Genomic DNA, 12,457 nt, shown 5'->3' with positions numbered 1-12,457 from the left:
AAACTACAAGATTTAGCACAGTTTCTGGAAGAGTGGAACCTGGCAATTGACTTTTGGTTGATGCTTTTGATAGACCTAGTACAAGCGCTGGTGCACTCAGTTACTTCTATGAAAGCATTGTAGTTACGGCCACTGGAGGGCAGGCAGAACTTCTACACAAGCCTTCGACATTTCCTATCATGGGAGGTTATTGTTTGGCCAAATGCTAAACAACACAATTAAGCGAATAGCAGGAGGAAAAGTCTGGTCGGTGGCCACGGACTAGTAAGAGGAAGCCGGCATCCTTCACTCAAGCCTACTGAACTTCAGAAGGTGCAGGAGGCCAAATCTTATGCCGCGTACACACGGTCGGACTTTTCGTCTACAAAAGTCCAACGGACGCTGACGGACTAAAGCTGGCTGGTAATCCGATCGTGTGTGGGCTTCTCCGGACTTTCAACGGACTTTTTTAGCCTCAAATCCGACGGACTTTAGATTTGAAACATGCTTCAAATCTTTACGTCGTAAGTACGACGGACCCCGAAATCCGCTCGTCTGTGTGCTAGTCCGATGGACAAAAACCCATGCTAGGGCAGCTATTGGCTACTGGCTATGAACTTCCTTATTTTAGTCCGGTGTGCGTCATCACGTACGAATCCGTCGGACTTTTGTGTGGTCGTGTGTAGGCAAGTCCGTTCGTAAGAAAGTCTGCCGCAAGTCCGCCGAAGGTACGTCGGAAGTATGTCGGACAGGCTGTCGGACTTTTGTAGACGAAAAGTCCGACCGTGTGTACGCGGCATTATAGGACAGGCTGCAGATTTAACAGATCACAGTGGAGGTGTCTCTAAGTTACTTTTGACATGAAATCAAGGCCAGAGCAAGCTGCTAAGATGGCTTGAAAGTCTTTTTGAAGGTGCGTCTAACCATTCTTTTCCAGTTGGGACCAGGGGGCCTGAGTGAAGTTGTTTGTAGCCTCCTTCTGGAGGGTTTGGACAACAATCATCAATGACCAGTGGGTCCAGAAGACAGATGGGAGTACAACGGAGAATTCCAAAGTTGAGCACTGAATTCATTTAATTTATGTTCAACAGATCTCAGAAGAGAAAATGTTTGCAAGATTTTTATACTGCTACAAGGCCATGATGCCGGAAACATAGAATCATCTGGGGACCTTTCTCCCCAGTTTTTCAAGTACTTAAGGCAGGAGCCTTCTGGTCTGTTTCAGTTTGAAGGAATCAAATGTGTTCATACGCATCAAAAGGTTTAAGATGGAATCCATGCAGGCAGTCATAGGGACAGTTCAGCAGGAGGACCAGTTGGTATCAATCGACCGGCCAACTCATACTTCCATGTACCGATCAACACGGAGCACCAGAGGCGTGTGAGATTTGCAGTGGCCAGATGTCACTTCCATGTTCAAGTGTCTGCCTTTTACAGAACTGGCACGGCCCCAGGATTTTTTGAAGATCTTGTTGGCAGTGGTAGTACCTTGGGCCAGGTGGCACATGAGGGTGTTTTTAAGTTGCCTTCTTTAACCTATGAGCTGGGCTGTCTATGGATCAGAAAATCTTTGTGCCTATACAAATTCAACAAGAACTGGGATTTTGAACGGCACTGTGCTTCTTTCAGAGGCATGCCTCTCAGCTCAGGAGATAGGATGATTCTGATGCCAGTCTCTGGGGCTGGGGAGTCCACAAACTGAAGATACGAGTCAAGGCCATTGGAACGCTGTGAAGCGCAGACTCCCCGAGTATCTTGAATGGTAGTATTTTCTAGCATTGCAAGGCTTTCAGGATCTTCAAGGTTGACAACAAGACAGTAGTAGCCTACATTGCCTGACAAGGGGACACCAAAAGTCTTTTCTTGTTTACATCTTGGAAAGAAACTTTTCATGGGGCAGAGAACCACTTAGTCAGTTAAGGTTGGTCTTCTTGCCAGGGAAGCAAAATCAAATTATTGGTTCAGTTAGGCAGAATATTTTTTCAACAAGTGCCCCATACCAATATTGGCCCTACGGGGCATCCCGGCAGTAGTTCTCAGGGAGACTTCACTGAACACGCAGCTTCTGATATTTGCAACAGGATACCAATGCAAAGACTACGTCATATAAGATAGGTTCACAGTGCCATGGAACTTTCTGTTTGATCTTTGTCTCTGGTCGAATGAAATCTTTTTATGGCAAGGTCAGTAACCCCAATCCAATGAGACTACATTTAATAGCCTGGCTATGGAATAGGCTACCCTAGAGGTGCAGGGATTCTCATCTGAGATTGTTTAGACCTTGGTGACCAGAAGATCATCCATGAATGCTGGATATGAAAGAAGTTTGTTTTGTTTTCTCAGCAAAAGCTTTCTCTCCTGTGTCCCCTGCTCTAGCCAATATCCTTGATATTTTACAGTCAACGCTAGAGGTTGGTCTGGCATGAAACTCCATTTAGGGTACAGATCTCTACTTTATCTTTTCACAGGCTGCAGATAGGTGCAAAAGCCAATGACCAGATGCTTCTTCCAGATGACAATCTATATCTGACCTTAAGGGAAATCCTTGTTCCCTCTGTGGGACTTTGGCTTGGATCTGAGAGCACCCATTGCTCCAATAGGTTTCATTTCCAGTGAAGTACCTCACGGTAAAACTAGTTCTCCTGACAGCAACTACTTCAGACAGAAGGATGTTGAAGATTGCAACACTTTCCTGCAAGCGCCCTTTGGTGTCCTTTTTTTCTGTTTTTTTTTTTTTATCAGAGATAGGGATACCACGACTATCTCCAAAGTTCAATTTTAAAGTGATACCCAGTTTCCAGAAAAACTGTGAAGTAGTCCCTCTGAGTTTCACATGAGAGTCACTGAGTGAACAGCAGGAAGACTTCAGTTTTCTTACACCTGGTCGAGTTACTAACAGTGTACTTGGTCAACAGAGGAAAGTGTACAATCTTTTCATTTAGCCATCAGGCCCTCAAGAGTCCTCCACTCTTGGGTTACCAGGGTGATTAGATTGGCATGCAGGAAGCACGCTTTTCTGCTCTGAAACAATTGCAAGCCTATTTGACTAGAGGGGTGGGAGCCTTTGGGGCAGTTATGCCAGGATTGCTTGGAAGATATAGGTAAGGGCTAGCTTGAAGGTCTGGTGTGGCCTTCATTCAACCTTACAAACTATGCGACCAGCAAGTTTGGAACAAGAGAGATCAATTCTTTCTGGCTTTAGCAGCTTTTCTTTGATTGTCAGTGTCTCTTTTCATTTGTTCTCTCCCGCCCTATATTGGCTTTGGTATATCCCGTTGTGTGCTGACGTGAGGTGGGCCAGGAAAAAGGAAAATAGTTATCAAATACTTACCGTAAGGCCCATCCTCACGTCAGCAAAGGACTCCCTCCCTAGTGGCTTGTTGCAGGCTAAGTTATCGATCATCGTAGTTGGGGGGGAGGGGCTGTCTTTTATTCAGTTAGATACAGGTGGTCATGTAGGACTCCAAAGGAGGTGTTAACCCGTTGTGTGCTAACTTGAGGATGGGCCAGGAAAGGAAAATTACAGTAAGTATTTGATAACAATTTTTCCTTTTTTGGCACAGCAGCACAAATCTGCAGTTTGCTGCCACCCAGTGGTCATTGGAGGAGTTGTCAAGTACAGTAAATCCTAAAACTCACCAGCATTGTGCCAATTCTCCATGTCACCACTGGGTGGCAGTAGCACACATGAGTTCTAATGCGCAAAACACATAACTTCATTTTACAGAGGGGCAATTCTGTATGCAAATTTTGCAAAGACAAAAAAAAAATTAAAAAAGGGAAGTGCTCAATCAGTGCTTGTTATCTCTTTTATTAAAGCTGAACTGTAGGGAAAACAGCTAAAAACACAGATACATGACATATATGAAGGCTGTTTTACCTGTGAAAGGATTTGTATGTCTGTCTGTTCATCCTTTTCTGGGATCTACAGAGCTCTGGCACATGACAGCAGTAAGGAAGGAGACCTGCTTCTTTTTTTTGCCCCCCAATTCCCTTTCCCAACCAATCACTGGACAGCAACAGGAAAAGCAGCAGATTAGCTAATTTCTCTGTCACTCTGCTCTCTCCTTCTTTCAGTATGTAGAAGAAAAAAAGGACCCAGCATGTCGTGTGACCAGCAACAAGACATCAGAAAAATGCCTGGAGCTGGGCTTTACCTTTAACACGGCTGCACTTTCATGGACTCACTCATCTCCACAGCACAGAAGCAAGTCAGGATCTGAAAGTAAAGGCATTGACCACCTTTCAGACCATCCTTCACCTGACCCCCATACTCAGGGTGTACCATGAAACATGGTGGTCATGATTCCCCAGCCCCCCCCCCCACCACCACCACCACCACCATCACCACCACCGCTTACGTAAACCACAGGGTGCTTCTCCTTGCAGACAGCCATTGATATATATGACTTTAGCATAGTTGTGCATGTTCCTTCCTGCACAGCTCCTGTATATGGGAAGACTACAAGTTCCATCCTCCACCATGGCAGGGGGACTTAGGGACTTAGTCCATTAATAACTTCTTCCAGCCCAGTAATAATAGGTCCTCTTCTCCATATAGACCCAGGACTGGAGGTAAACAATGCAGGAGCGCTGAGCATGCACTGAATCCACAGCACACTGGTTGCTGGTAGGCGAGCCGACAGCACCTGAATGGTTACAGGACAAGGCTGGATCTGCTGGACAGGTAAACATCATATTTGAGGATAATGCTGTATAACAGGTAATAGGGGGTAGAAAAAAAAGGGGGGGGGGGAACTAAAATTCCTCTGTAATATAAAAAAGAAGGATAGACTAGGCCTTTAAGTTTGATCAGATCCTCCCAACATTCCCATTTGTCTTTTACAATACTGGAATTCCACTTTACACCAGATTTGTTACGGGTACAATAAAAATAATAAGTCGCAATGTCCGATATCATTTTATTGTGACTCTCAGGAAGTGAAAAAAAACTCTCAATAAAAAGTGTTGAAATGCCAGAGGAAGCCAAATACAAAACGACATTTATCCTCAACTACGAGCAAATTTTAGAGACTGGATCACAGTCAGTTTGACCTCTGCGCCCCCTCTAGGAGGGGTACGGAACTATCTTATGTGCGTAAGTGGGGGATCTCATTGATCGGAGCTATAGGTGGGTTCCCACCGATCATATCTAAGGGAGGGGATCCCCACTGATCATATCTAATGAGGTATCCCCCACTGATCATATATAATGATGGGATCCCCCACTGATCATATATAATGATGGGATCCCCCACTCATCATATCTAATGGAGGAGTCTCCCCACTCATCATATCTAATGGGGGAGTCTCCCCACTCATCATATCTAATGGAGGAGTCTCCCCACTCATCATATCTAATGGAGGAGTCTCCCCACTCATCATATCTAATGGAGGAGTCTCCCCACTCATCATATCTAATGGGGGAGTCTCCCCACTCATCATATCTAATGGAGGGATCCCCCACTGATCATATCTAATGGAGGGATCCCCCACTGATCATATCTAATGGAGGGATCCCCCACTGATCATATCTAATGGAGGGATCCCCCACTGATCATATCTAATGGAGGGATCCCCCACTGATCATATCTAATGAGGGGATCCCCCACTGATCATATCTAATGGAGGGATCCCCCACTGATCATATCTAATGGGGGATCCCTACTGATCATATCTAATGGAGGGATCCCCCACTGATCATATCTAATGGAGGGATCCCCCACTGATCATATCTAATGAGGGGATCCCCCACTGATCATATATAATAAAGGGATACCCAACTGATCATATCTAATGAGGGGATCCCCCACTGATCATAAATAATAAAGGGATCCCCCACTGATAATATCTAATGGAGGGGATCCCCCACAGATTATATAATAAAGGGATCCCCCACTGATCATATCTAATGAGGGATTCCCCACAGATCATATCTAATGGGGGATCCCCACTGATCATATCTAATGGAGGGATCCCCACTGATCATATCTAATGGGGGATCCCCCCAGATCATAACACTGTCTCTAAACACAGGTAGCTTATATAATGTGATCATCAATGTACATCAGCCCAAGACGTCACTAAAATCTACACATTCTAAGAAGGTGGAATATTCTGCGTTCTCCCCCTGCAGACTATTCCTCTGATCCAGACTTGAGGCGCGCCTTCTTCTCCAGGTTCATAGTGGCGAGGGACTCATGTCTGCCGGCAGCCTGAGGAGAACAGAGAGAGAATTGTTCAGAGTCAGGAGAAGACTTTACCAGGTCAGCTCTCCTCCTGGTACACCCCTCCCCCACCCCTCCCCGCTTCTGCACTCTCCAGTTTTAGTAAATCTCCCCCTGAGTGTGTATGGCCAGCTTTACTGACAAGTCCTCTTTACATCCTTCTGCTTTTATACAATGGATTCTGACAGTTCTTTGTATAAAGCTGTCCTACACAATCCCCCTCCCCCTCCCCATTATCTCCTATGGTAGAAATGGAGACCATAACCAACAACATGTATCTTGTAGAAAGATCGGGTTAAACATTGTGACAATTTATACCACCAGACATATAAATCATTATCTCCCAAGGAAGAGAGAGAAGGAACTTTACACAAGATATAAAACACATTTTTTTTTATGTGTCTCCTAAGATGAGAACGGTTACGGGGCAACCTAACAAACTGGAGAACGATCGTCATTTGTCACCTTTCCAGCCTCCAAACAAACCCACATATCCAATCCCAAAATAGGAAAGGTCATATATTGCAGCTCACCAATCATTAGATGGCTGCATTAGCCTCTGTCAGTGGCAAGTCTCAACCCTCTAATTGACACTTTTGCCGGACAACTCGGTCTGCTAAAGGAAGCTGAAAAATAACTGGCAGGATCATCAGGTAAAAATAAAAGAAACAAGCCTAAAAAAAGAAAACTAAGGTCTCCAGAATTAGTAAGCCGCAATATAATAATTTTCTGGTTTTGGGTTAACCACTTGCCAACCGGAGCACACAGATGTACGTCGGCAGAATGGCACAGGCAGGCAAATGGGCACACCTGTACGTCCCTTTAAATTTGCCGCCTGTCGGGCGTACGCACTCCGCACGAGCATGTCCGCAGGTCCCAGGAGCTTGATGTTCGCTGGCGGCCCGCGATTGCGGTGTGGAGAGGCAGAACGGGGAGATTCCTATGTAAACAAGGCATTTCCCTATTCTGCCTAGTGACATGACAGAGATCACTGCTCCCTGTCATCGGGAGCAGTGATCGCTGTGATGTCAGTGGTAGCCCCTCCCCCACCACAGTTAGAATCACTCTCTAGGACACACTTAACCCCTTCATCGCCCCCTAGTGTTTAACCCCTTCCCTGCCAGTGTCATTTACACAGTAATCAGTGCATTTTTATAGCCCTGATTGCTGTATAAATGACAATGGTCCCAAAATAGTGTCAAAAGTGTGCGATGTGTCCGCCATAATGTCGCAGTCATGATAAAAATCGCAGATCGCCGCCATTACTAATAAAAAAATAATAATAATAAAAATGCCATAAATCTATCCCCTATTCTGTAGACGATATATCTTTTGCGCAAACCAATCAATATACGCTTATTGCGATTATTTTTTACCAAAAATATGTAGAAGAATACGTATCGGCCTAAACTGAGGAAAACATTTTTTTTATATATATTTTTTATTTATTTATTATAGCAAAAAGTAAAAAATATTGCTTTTTTTTTTTAATTGTTGCTCTTTTTTTGTTTATAGAGCAAAAAATAAAAACCTCAGAGGTGAGCAAACACCACCAAAAGAAAGCTCTATTTGTGGGGAAAAAAGGACGTCAATTTTGTTTGGGTACAGCGTCGCATGACCGCGCAATTGTCAGCTAAAGCGAGGCAGCGCCAAATCGCAAAAAATGGCCTGGTCAGGAAGGGGGTAAAATCTTCCGGGGCTGAAGTGGTTAAGATACACCTAAAAAGGATCAGGTTTGGTTCCTGTAGTTCTATAGGACATTGCACTCAGTAGGTCTGGTTTCACGTTCTGTTCTGGGAAATCATATTAATCTCTCATTAGGATATCAGGAGCGGTGGGTGGAGTGGATGGAGGTGATGGTGACATAGAGAAGATCCAGGATGGGGTGAACAGAGGACAGCAGAGCCAGCAATTCTGTATAATTAGTGTATAATTTTATAATTAGTGTTGGGGGGGGGGGGGGGACAGATGAGCAGCTCTGTGTCTGGATAAGACACCGTCCACAATTCACATCCAACCCTCTCTGAGCTGTAAAAGGTGACCATACACTTTACAATCTGATTGTACAATCTCCTGTGTATCGTGCATTGTCCCCCCCCCCCCCAAAAAAGAAAAACAAACAAACAGGGCTTGAATTTGCTGACAAATGCAGATACAATGGGGGAGTTTACAAAGAATGGTGTGAGCATATTGCTTGCACAACTCCTCTAAAAGTGATGCCAAAGTCTTATTTTTTTTAACTGTTTTTAACAAAAAAAAAAACAAACAAAAAAAAAAAAACACACAGCAAACATGTTGATTTTGCACAGAGCAGCCCGGATCCGCCTCTTCTTGGGTCCCTCGCCGGTGCTCTTGGCCCCCATCTCCTGCCGAGTGCCCCCAGAGCAAGCAGCTTGCTATGGGGACACCAAAGCCGAGGCTCTGCGTGTCCATTCAGACACAGATCCGTGGCCCCGCCCTCTCTCTCCTCATTGGCTTACTGACTTTGATTGACAGCAGCAGGAGCCAATGGCAATTCACTGCTGTCTCAGTCAATGAGGAGGGAGGGTTCCGGACAGCCGAGTCTCTCGTGCAACATCGCTGGATCGACAGGGGGCTCAGGTAAGTATTGGGGGGGGGGGGGCTGAGGCACACCGAAGGCTTTTTATCTTAATGCAGAGAATGCACCTTCTGCCTTTTAAACCACTTTAAACTTTGAAAATGGAGCTCCTAATTAAGAGCAGGGGATACACACCCATCACAGAGCAGTAAAGCTGAAGCCATTTGCTCCGATTTCTCCACCCATCCCCCCTCAGCTGAGTTCGGGAGGAGGGGGACTGTGCACACTCAGCTCCTATAGTGTAATTACCCCCCCTGGTGGGAATCTGCACCAGTTTTCTATAATGAAAACCGCCACCATAAAAATTCTTACCGTATTGACTCGAGTATAAGACGAGGGTGAGAAATGTGCAGCTACTGTAAGTGGAAAAGAGGGTCAACAATGCCCATTTGCAGCCTCATTGTGCCCATTTGCAGCCATAGGTCCCCCGAACTTCAAACTCGGTAGTTAAGGGTTCCTAGATGCCCCCTAGCTGCAGCCAAAATTTGGGGTCTCTGAACCCAAAGGGTCCCGAAATGACATTGCTGCAGATGTACACAGTTTACCGAATTTGGGGCCCCGTATCTTGGGGCCACTTAGTGCTAGGAAATTTGGTGTGCAAACCCAGTGAAACTAGCACTACAACATATTCAAAGCTGGGGTTTCTAGCACTAAGTGGCCCCGAGATACAGGGCCCCAAAGTCGGTTTGGAAAATGTCAAGCACTTTTCTGCAGCAGAGAATGGCATTTTCCGAACTGAATTTCGGGCCCCGTATGTCGGGGCAAAGGAAACCCAGATTTGGATATGTTGTAGTTCCACTGGGTTTGTACACCAAATTTGGGGTTCCTAGCACCAAGTGGCCCCGAGATACAGGGCCCCAAAGTCGGTTCAGAAAAAGTCCTTCTCTGCTGCAGAAAAGTGCTTGACTCGAGTATAAGCCGAGGGGGACATTTTCAGCACAAAAAAATGTGCTGAAAAACTCGGCTTATATTCGAGTATATACGGCAATTAGTCCCAAAACCCACAACGGTTTTACTGTCACTCTGAGGGTCGGATCACTACAAAAATTCACTCCAGATCCATTCCAGATACGTTTCTGCACGCATGTTTTTTTAACGCGTTTTTGGATGCATTCCAGGTTCTTTTTTCTTCACTATACTGGGTTCCAGTGCGGTTTTGATGTGTTTTACCGCATTCCAGTGCAGGATGTTCCACTTCTTTTTTTTTTTTTTTCTGGAAGGCCCTGGGACTGACTACACTGGTGTGAACTATGCCATTGGTAACCATGTAACCTACTTTCCATTCGTTCTTGATGCAGAACAAAAAACGCACTGGACTGCATAACTTCATATTACAGAGGGGCGATTCTGTATGCAAAATTTGCAAAGACAAAAAAAAAAAAAAAAAAATGGAAGTGCTTAATCAGTGCTTGTTATCTATTTAATTAAAGCTGAACTGTAGGGAAAACAGCTAAAAACACAGATACATGACATATATGAAGGCTGGTTTGACTGCGAAAGGATTTGTATGTCTGTCTGTTCATCCTTTTCTGGGATCTACAGAGCTCTGGCACATGACAGCAGTAAGGAAGGAGACCTGCTTTTTTTCTGCCTCCAATTCCCTTTCCCATCCCAACCAATCACTGGACAGCAACATTAAAAGTAGCAGACTGATTAGCCAATTTCTCTGTCACTCTGCTCTCTCCTCCTTTCAGCATGTAGATGAAAAAAAGGACCCAGCATGTCATGTGACCAGCAACAAGACATCAGAAAAATGCCTGGAGCTGGGCTTTACCTTTAAGGCTACTTTCACACTGAGGCGTTCCAAAACCGCGGTAAAAACGATGAGCGTTATTACCGCGTTTTTACCGTGTTAGCGGTAAAAATAGCGCTAACGCCCATGCGTTTTAATCGCGTTTTTATAGCGTTTTTTTAAGCGTTAGCAAACCTGACCATGTGACCATGCAGTCATGTGACCTTCCCCACTGTTTCTGGGTGGTTTTAAAGCGTTTTTACCACGTTATTACAGCGTTTCCCATTCATTTCAATTGGGATAGACGTTTTTACAGCGCTATTTTATGCGCCCCAAAGATGCTCCAAAAAAGATGTTTGCAGGATTTTTTCCAACGCACAGCCAGTGCAACGCCTCAGTGTGAAAGGTTACACTGAGATACATGGGGGGCGTTTTTCATGCGGTATTTAGGCGGTAATTTTATAGCGCTAAAACGCCTCAGTGTGAAAGGGGCCTAACACGGCTGCACTTTCATGAACTTATCTCCACAGCACAGAAGCAAGTCAGGATCTGAAATTAAAGTCATTGTCCACCTTTCAGACCATCCTTCACCTGACCCCCATACTCAGGGTGTACCAGGAAACATGGTGGTCACAAACCCCTACCCCCAGCCCCCACCACCACTTACCTAAACCACAGGGTGCTTCTCCTTGCAGACAGCCATTGATATATATGACTTTAGCATAGTTGTGCATGTTCCTTCCTGCACAGCTCCTGTAAATGGAAAGACTACAAGTTCCATCTTCCACCATGGCAGGGGGACTTAGAGATCATGTCGGCCCAAGTACAGCAAGGAGCCCGCACTTCCAGTCCATTAATAACTTCTTCCAGCCCAGTAATAATAGGTCCTCTTCCCCATATAGACCCAGGACTGGAGGCAAACAATGCAGGAGCGCTGAGCATGCACTGAACCCACAGCACACTGATTGCTGTTGGAAAGATCTGCAGGCTTCAAGGCAAACATTTTACTCATTCACTGCTGGTGCATTTATTGAAGGAGACCTTCAGCCCCAAAAGGGAATTTTCCTCCCTGTAACCAATCGCCCTCCTCCCATGCTCTGTAAGATTATAAAGTACTTTTTTTGTGGCCCCGCCCCCTGCCACCATTCTTCCCTAGGAAGTGTCCACATGCCCGCAGCTTCTTGGGAAATGGGCATCACATATCTCAGGAGGCTACATGAGGGACTCGAGGTGATTGGTAGGCGAGCCGACTGCACCATCATTGGGGGCCGGTTGCCTGAACCAGGAAGAGGTAGCCAGGAAATATGGTAGACTTGGGCTGCAGCACCTGAATGGTTACAGGACAAGGCTGGATCTGCTGGACAGGTAAACATCATATTTGAGGATAATGCTGTATAACAGGAAAGAGGGTGGAAAATTTTTTTTTAAAAAGGGGAAGGAATGGGGGGGGGGGGGGGGGTTAAGGAGGGTGGGAACCAGGGGCGTTGCCCCGAATCTGAGGCCCATAGCCCCGAGTCTCTTGCCGCAAGGTCCCTGCCTAACCAGCAGGTTGCATGAGAGAGGCGGAGAAGAGAGAAGCGAAAGGGCGGACGAGCAGAAATTACATCTCTCTCCGTCCGCTCCACATGAGCGCTCTTCACAGCTGTGCCTCTCCAAATGGGAGCAAGGTGCGGCGAGCAGCAGAGAGATGACATCATCTCTCACTGCCCGCCACACATCAGCGCTCTTCTGCCCTCACAGCACAGCGGAGTGGAGGTCACGTGCTTCCTGTCATCGTGCAGTTCCACTTTGCAGCCAGACCCCCTTTGCTTCAATGTTGGAGGTGCAGCGGGGAGCAGCGAGATGACATCATGTCTCACTGCCCACCCCGCATCACCGCTCTCACTAAATGGACCAGTGCTGTCAGCTTGCCACCAATGC

This window comes from Aquarana catesbeiana, linkage group LG02, assembly GCF_042186555.1.
Source record: "Aquarana catesbeiana isolate 2022-GZ linkage group LG02, ASM4218655v1, whole genome shotgun sequence".
NCBI lineage: Eukaryota > Metazoa > Chordata > Amphibia > Anura > Ranidae > Aquarana > Aquarana catesbeiana.
The sequence above is the reverse complement of the archived record's forward strand: the minus strand, read 5'-3'. Positions refer to the sequence as shown.